Source organism: Homalodisca vitripennis, unplaced genomic scaffold (assembly GCF_021130785.1).
Source record: "Homalodisca vitripennis isolate AUS2020 unplaced genomic scaffold, UT_GWSS_2.1 ScUCBcl_7168;HRSCAF=14730, whole genome shotgun sequence".
NCBI lineage: Eukaryota > Metazoa > Arthropoda > Insecta > Hemiptera > Cicadellidae > Homalodisca > Homalodisca vitripennis.
In genome coordinates, this window is record NW_025783277.1 from 24,778 (window position 1) to 30,777 (window position 6,000).

Below are 6,000 nucleotides of genomic sequence, written 5' to 3' on the forward strand. Positions count from 1 at the left end.
GCTTTCTCACCCCAAACAAATTGAAAAGGAATCGTAAAAAGCCTATTACAGGATTGGATGACTTTGACAAAGCTCTGATAAGGCGAGTTGTGTACGAGTTCCATCTTCTAAAAAACAAGCTACCAACTGTATCTTTGTTGCATGAAGAATTGAAACAGCGGATCGACTTTAAAGGATCAAAATCAAGCCTCAACAACATTCTTAAAGAACTTGGTTTTCGGTGGAGAAGGACACAAAATAACCGCAAGCTTTTGATCGAGACTAATGAAATAAGAGAAAAAAGAATTTCGTATTTAAGAGCACTCAAACGTTACAGAGATGAAGGACGTCCAATTATATACTTAGACGAGTCTTATATACTGACAAGTCATGTGTCAAGTTCATCGTGGTCTGACGAATCAACTAAAGGAATGCGTGTTCCCATTTCGAAAGGGGAACGGTTGATCATGATACACGCCGGAAGTGAAGCTGGTTTTGTTCCCAATGCATTGACAATGTGGAAGGCATCGAGTCATTCGGGTGATTACCACGATAACGTGAATACGGAATCAATGATGAAATGGATGAGAGAAAAACTTCTGCCTAACATACCACCAAGATCAGTTATTGTTGTTGATAACGCCCCCTATCACAATGTACAAAAAAGACAAAGCACCTACTTCAAAAAGTAGAAACAATTGATGAAAGATTGGCTTTCTAAACATCAAATACCTTTTTCGGATGATTTGCTAGTCCCGGAGCTGTACAGGATTATTCTCCTAAATAAACCGCGATTTGTTAGGTATGAGCTTGATGAACTAGTGACCAGCAGTGGAGGACATGTTGTGCTTCGGCTCCCACCATACCACCCGGACTTAAACCCTATTGAACTCATTTGGGCTGAAGTGAAAAAACTACGTAGCCAGTAGAAATATTCAGTGCAGTTTTTCAAGTATTAAGTCTTTAGCGGAAGAAAAGTTTTCACTTATAGGTGCAGAGGAATGGGCCAGAAAGTGCGAACACGTAAAAAAAATTGAAAAATGATTATGCTTCAGCTGAGCCCCAAATCGGACAATCTCGTGGAATCAATGATAATTTTCACTCGGCATGCAGTGACAGTGAAAGCAGTGAAAACGCGCCAGATGACTTGAGCGGCATTGAAGACTTGGGTGATTTGAGCGGCATTGAAGATTTGGATTGAAGCGTATGTATTAACTTTGTACATATTTTATTATTATTTATTAACATGTTTTAAATTACTTCTGTCATTACAAAACTGTGGAGAATGTTGAATACAACACTGTTCTGTTCTATTCTATTATGTAAGGATCTAGCTTTTATATTTAAGCCATTTAAAGACAGTTTAAGATTTAAAATGTTAAAACTAAACTTTTTATCCTTATTTTATCCTAGAAAATATATTAGGTGAGGTTTATATGTAAGCCAAAATGTCATTGCTTTCACGCTAAAAGAACTGAAGACCGTACTGAGACTGGGAGAAGCTCGCGCGCCGAGTGTTTTATAAATATTAAGATAACGCTTAATTTCCCCCGGAATGAGGGGGTCGTAGAAAAAAGTTTTTTAGACAAAAAATGCAGTTTAATCGATTTTCTAAAACTTTTCCACGGGAAGTTTGATACTGACAGAATAATAAAAAACTTCCTCGCAGAGCGAAAATTTCATGTCATAAAATTAACCAAACTAAAACTGTACTTGGTTTTTACTAATTTAGAACATTATTATTTTAGAATTGACATTTTTTTATACGTATTGGTTGGAAAGACAAGAATGTGTTCTTTAATTTGATATAAATTTTATTACGATAAAGTAATGGCAAAATGCTCATTTCATGTGTTAAATGGAATGAGTTTTGTGAAACGTTGCGCGTGACAGCGAAATAGAACCTCGAGCGAGCCGAACCTTAGTTGAACGGATAGTAGTGCCAGAGCCGCGAGCCCAGATCTAATTATTTCATCTGTACATACTAGGTAATAGGGTCATACTAACACCATAAAAATTTCAAGTTTATATCTCAATAACTGCCTGAGAAAAAAGGCATAAACTAAAAAAAAGCTAAGTTTTGGGAAACTCGATAAACTGGTAGGCCTACCCCTACCTGTTAGACGTTCTTGCTGACTGACTTCAATAATGTTCTGCTCTGTATGAAGGGTTGTCAGGATCCTCTCCTTCTTTCAAATTAATCTTCTAATCTCTTCCTTTTTAGTGCTCTGGAGTATCTTAGTTTCTTCTGTAGGTCTTGCGCTTTTTTTTTTGCCTCTCTTAGTCGCGACGCTTCAAGTAATTTCATAGCCTTCACAAGATTTGTACCCGGCCAGAATCCCAACTTTTCAATTATTTCTACTTTGCTCTTGAAATCCCATTATTGAAAGCACATACAGCAGAGTATACTCCATACTTGAGAGTTGGCAACGTCACAAATACTCGCTTCGGAAATTATGGACCATACTGTGTTGTTGAATGACTCGTTGGGGTTTTGAGTCTTCCCCTTACAACATTTTTCAAGAAAGTTTTGAGTCAGAAAGATCTTTAAAAATACTCTTTATTTCCTCCATCACAACTGTAGGTAGGTGGAAATGCTTACTATGATCATAGGGTTCTTTATATTATGTATATGAAAAGACAGATGGCTGAAACTGTTGCAGGCAGCGTCCTAAAAACTGTGCAAGCGTTCAGCATTTATTTTTTTTGTAGTTATACCTAATTGTACACAAAAAGAGTTATATATTTGTAAAGGGGAGAAACTAAACAATAACTTACAATAATAAAAAAGAATTCAAAAATTTTTTATACAAATTTTGGTTGAAAGTCCCCTTTTAAGAGCATTCCTAATGTTTGATAGGAGAAGCTTCTCCATCTTAGCCTTATATTACATCAGGTGTAAAGTATCTTCAACCTGTGGGGAAGGTTCCTTTTTTTGTGAATGATTCACAAGGTCTAGCCTTAGTTATCACAATACTTGGATTCAGATGATTATTTGGTAGAATGTGAAATACTGTGGCTAAAGTGGGATTTAACACAGACCCCAGGAGTGTCTCAGTTTCTGGTACCAGGATGGTAATAAACAACTCAAATATCTGATATCAGAGTGTACAAGCAGTGCATGCCAATTGCTATTGTATGAGGGTTGTACGAGTACACTGCACAAACTGGTTTAGAAACAGGCATGATTGTGCTGGGTGAATTTAATTTCTCCAATCAAGGTTATTTTATGTTCATGCATAGTTTGTGTTCTTCCTCACATTATCTGCAAGACCATTGCAGTATTAGAAAACATTATTTTAATCAAGTATTTTTAAAGTTATTTAAATTATAAACAAGGACTTATAAGTGTACTTTATTTGTATGGATTATATCTTGAAAACACGCACACACACATACATATAATTATTTAGAACTATTCCAGCATTAAAATAGCTCTCAGATGCTTGTTACAATTCATACACTGCAGTTTTAAAATGGTCTGAGTTTTTCAACTAAAGTCCTGCACAAAAAAATATTATGTACTCTGTAATATAACTTTCTGACCTTAAGTGTGTTTTTTGTGTATCCACTTCCACTGATTTGCTATTAATCAAATTAAACATTTGGGATTAAATTTAAAACTTTCATACTCGTACTCTCTTAACAACTTTTGGACGATGTTTTCGGGTTGAAATAACAATGTACACAATAAAAATTATATGTTTATTTACAAAGGTTGAATATAAATTACATATTTACAAATAAATAAATTAATTCGTTCTGAGGAGTAGCTCATCCAAACCATTCCCCTCTTCTCTGCCTCTGCAAAGAAAGAAAACTACAATATAGATCTGCAATGTTGAGTATCAGTTGCTGAAAACCACAAATAGATTTTAAGTTTAGTTAATGGATAAGTAATATGTCTAAGAGCTACATTAAACACATTTTAACAGTAGATACTCTAGTGTAACTGACCAACGTTATATTATTTATATAAAATGGATACAATCAGATTGGTCATGGGAGAGTTCTCTCATGTCTGGGCTTGGTAATATTTTTAACGGTAAGGAAGGTCCACCAATTTCTACAATCGTATTCACTAAACTCAATCAAATTATCCTTTACTCCAATATCTTGGCTTTTCCATTACTAATGGATATCTACTGGGTTATCCAGATGTAGGTGAGAACAGGTAGGTGAGGGTTTTACTGTTCTACTGGCAAGTATCACCAACTAGAATTGTATCATCCTCAGGGAAGTCCTATAGTTTTTGTGTGTTGTATTGCTCTTTGTACATTAGAAAAAAGCGTTAGATTTTTTTTTCATAAATGCTGTAGTACAGTAATGTGTAACAGGATAGCTTTAAAATGTTTAAGTAAATGCAAATAAACTATTAAAAAATGCTGAAATACAAAATTAGTTGTTAGTGGGTTTAGTTGTTTGTTAGCTTGCAAAGTTATACACTACTCCAATCCTCCAGTTCCACTTAGAAAAATAATTTTGGTAAAGTTTCTATTGTCGTAAAACACTTGAAGCACTTCAAACCATCTCATTACAACTACAGAGTTTCTTTTAAGTCTCCGAACACTTAATCCTTAACTACACATTAAAAGTAAAACTCCACCTGTATCAGAGTGGAAGATTTTGTTGGTAATTCCTCAGATGCTCTTCAGTCAATCCTCTTCATTGGATTGGATCTAGAAATTCTTGAATCTAGTAAGGCATCTCAAACATATAGTGTCCAAAAACTTGTTGGAAGTAGAAATATTCATAAGTTAGACTCTAATTTGTGGTTATAAATTAACCAGGATCTTTATGTAGACTTGTTGGTGTGCATGGTTTAACTAAAAATTCAAAGTCCACTGATGATTTTTATTTTAATCTCAGCCCAAATTGTCACTCAGGGTTGATTTAGGTGTTCTTTGTGTTTGTAGGTGGTTTACAAAAATTACACGCCCAACATGATAACTTTAAGGGCTCCACAACTTGACCAATGCCAAATTTGACACACCCGGTCAAGAATTACAGTTGAGATGGTAATCTAATCACTTATATTCGTATTAGTAAAAAATTTTAAAATTACGTACTCTAAAACATTACACTTCTAACTAAACTACCTTTTACAACAAAATATTCTTAATCGGATCACAAGGTAGAAAAGGGGTCTCCAAACTTTTCATTCTAAGTCCAAACTAAAATATTGTAGGAGGAAGGTGGGCAATAAAATATACTTTGAATGTATATTTTAATGAAAGACACTGCTTAGACATGCGTAACATCTACCAAGAACAAAAGTTCTATAGTAACTGAGCCATTGCAGTAGATTTTAAGAAAACTCAAGGATTTTTATACAAAATTGATTCATCTCGTATTTATTAACATTTTATATTCTTTACAGAGTTGTTGAAAGAACTTGTTTCATAGTTTTATATTTAACCATTGCTTGTCTTTTTTGTGGGTATGATAGATTTTTACAATTACAGTCGAACCTCTAAAATCTATTTGGTGATGGGCGTATCAACTCTAATCACCAAAGTAGATTTTAGATGTTCATAAAAAAAATGTTTTATTTACAATTGGATGTAACAATTGTCATTTTTGATAGGTTTTTTTGTTCTCTTAAGACAAGAAGCTTATAAATTGCAGTTTAGTCCTTTAAGGAACCTTAGCACTGCTTCCGCAGTAGCAGGATATTCAGGATGGGTAAAGTTAGGAAGTAGGGGCCACCTCCTATCGAGATCAATGAGGAAGAATTGGGGCACTTAATCTCAGTCATGTCCTCCCCGTAAGAAGGGGAGGCCAGCTCTGAACCAGCCTCTCCAGTCAAAGCAGGCAGGAGGTGGCACACCCTTGTTGAGGCTAGCAAGAACTTTTGATAGTTAGGGAACGGACCCCACCAACTCCAACAGTCAATCTCCCACAGTAGACTAGGACCTATCGATTTGCCCCTGCACCCCAGAATCTCGACATTTGTGGTCAGTGATGTTCCTGGACATCCATGAGGTTGCCCAGATTTAAGTGACACATCGGTTTTTGCTG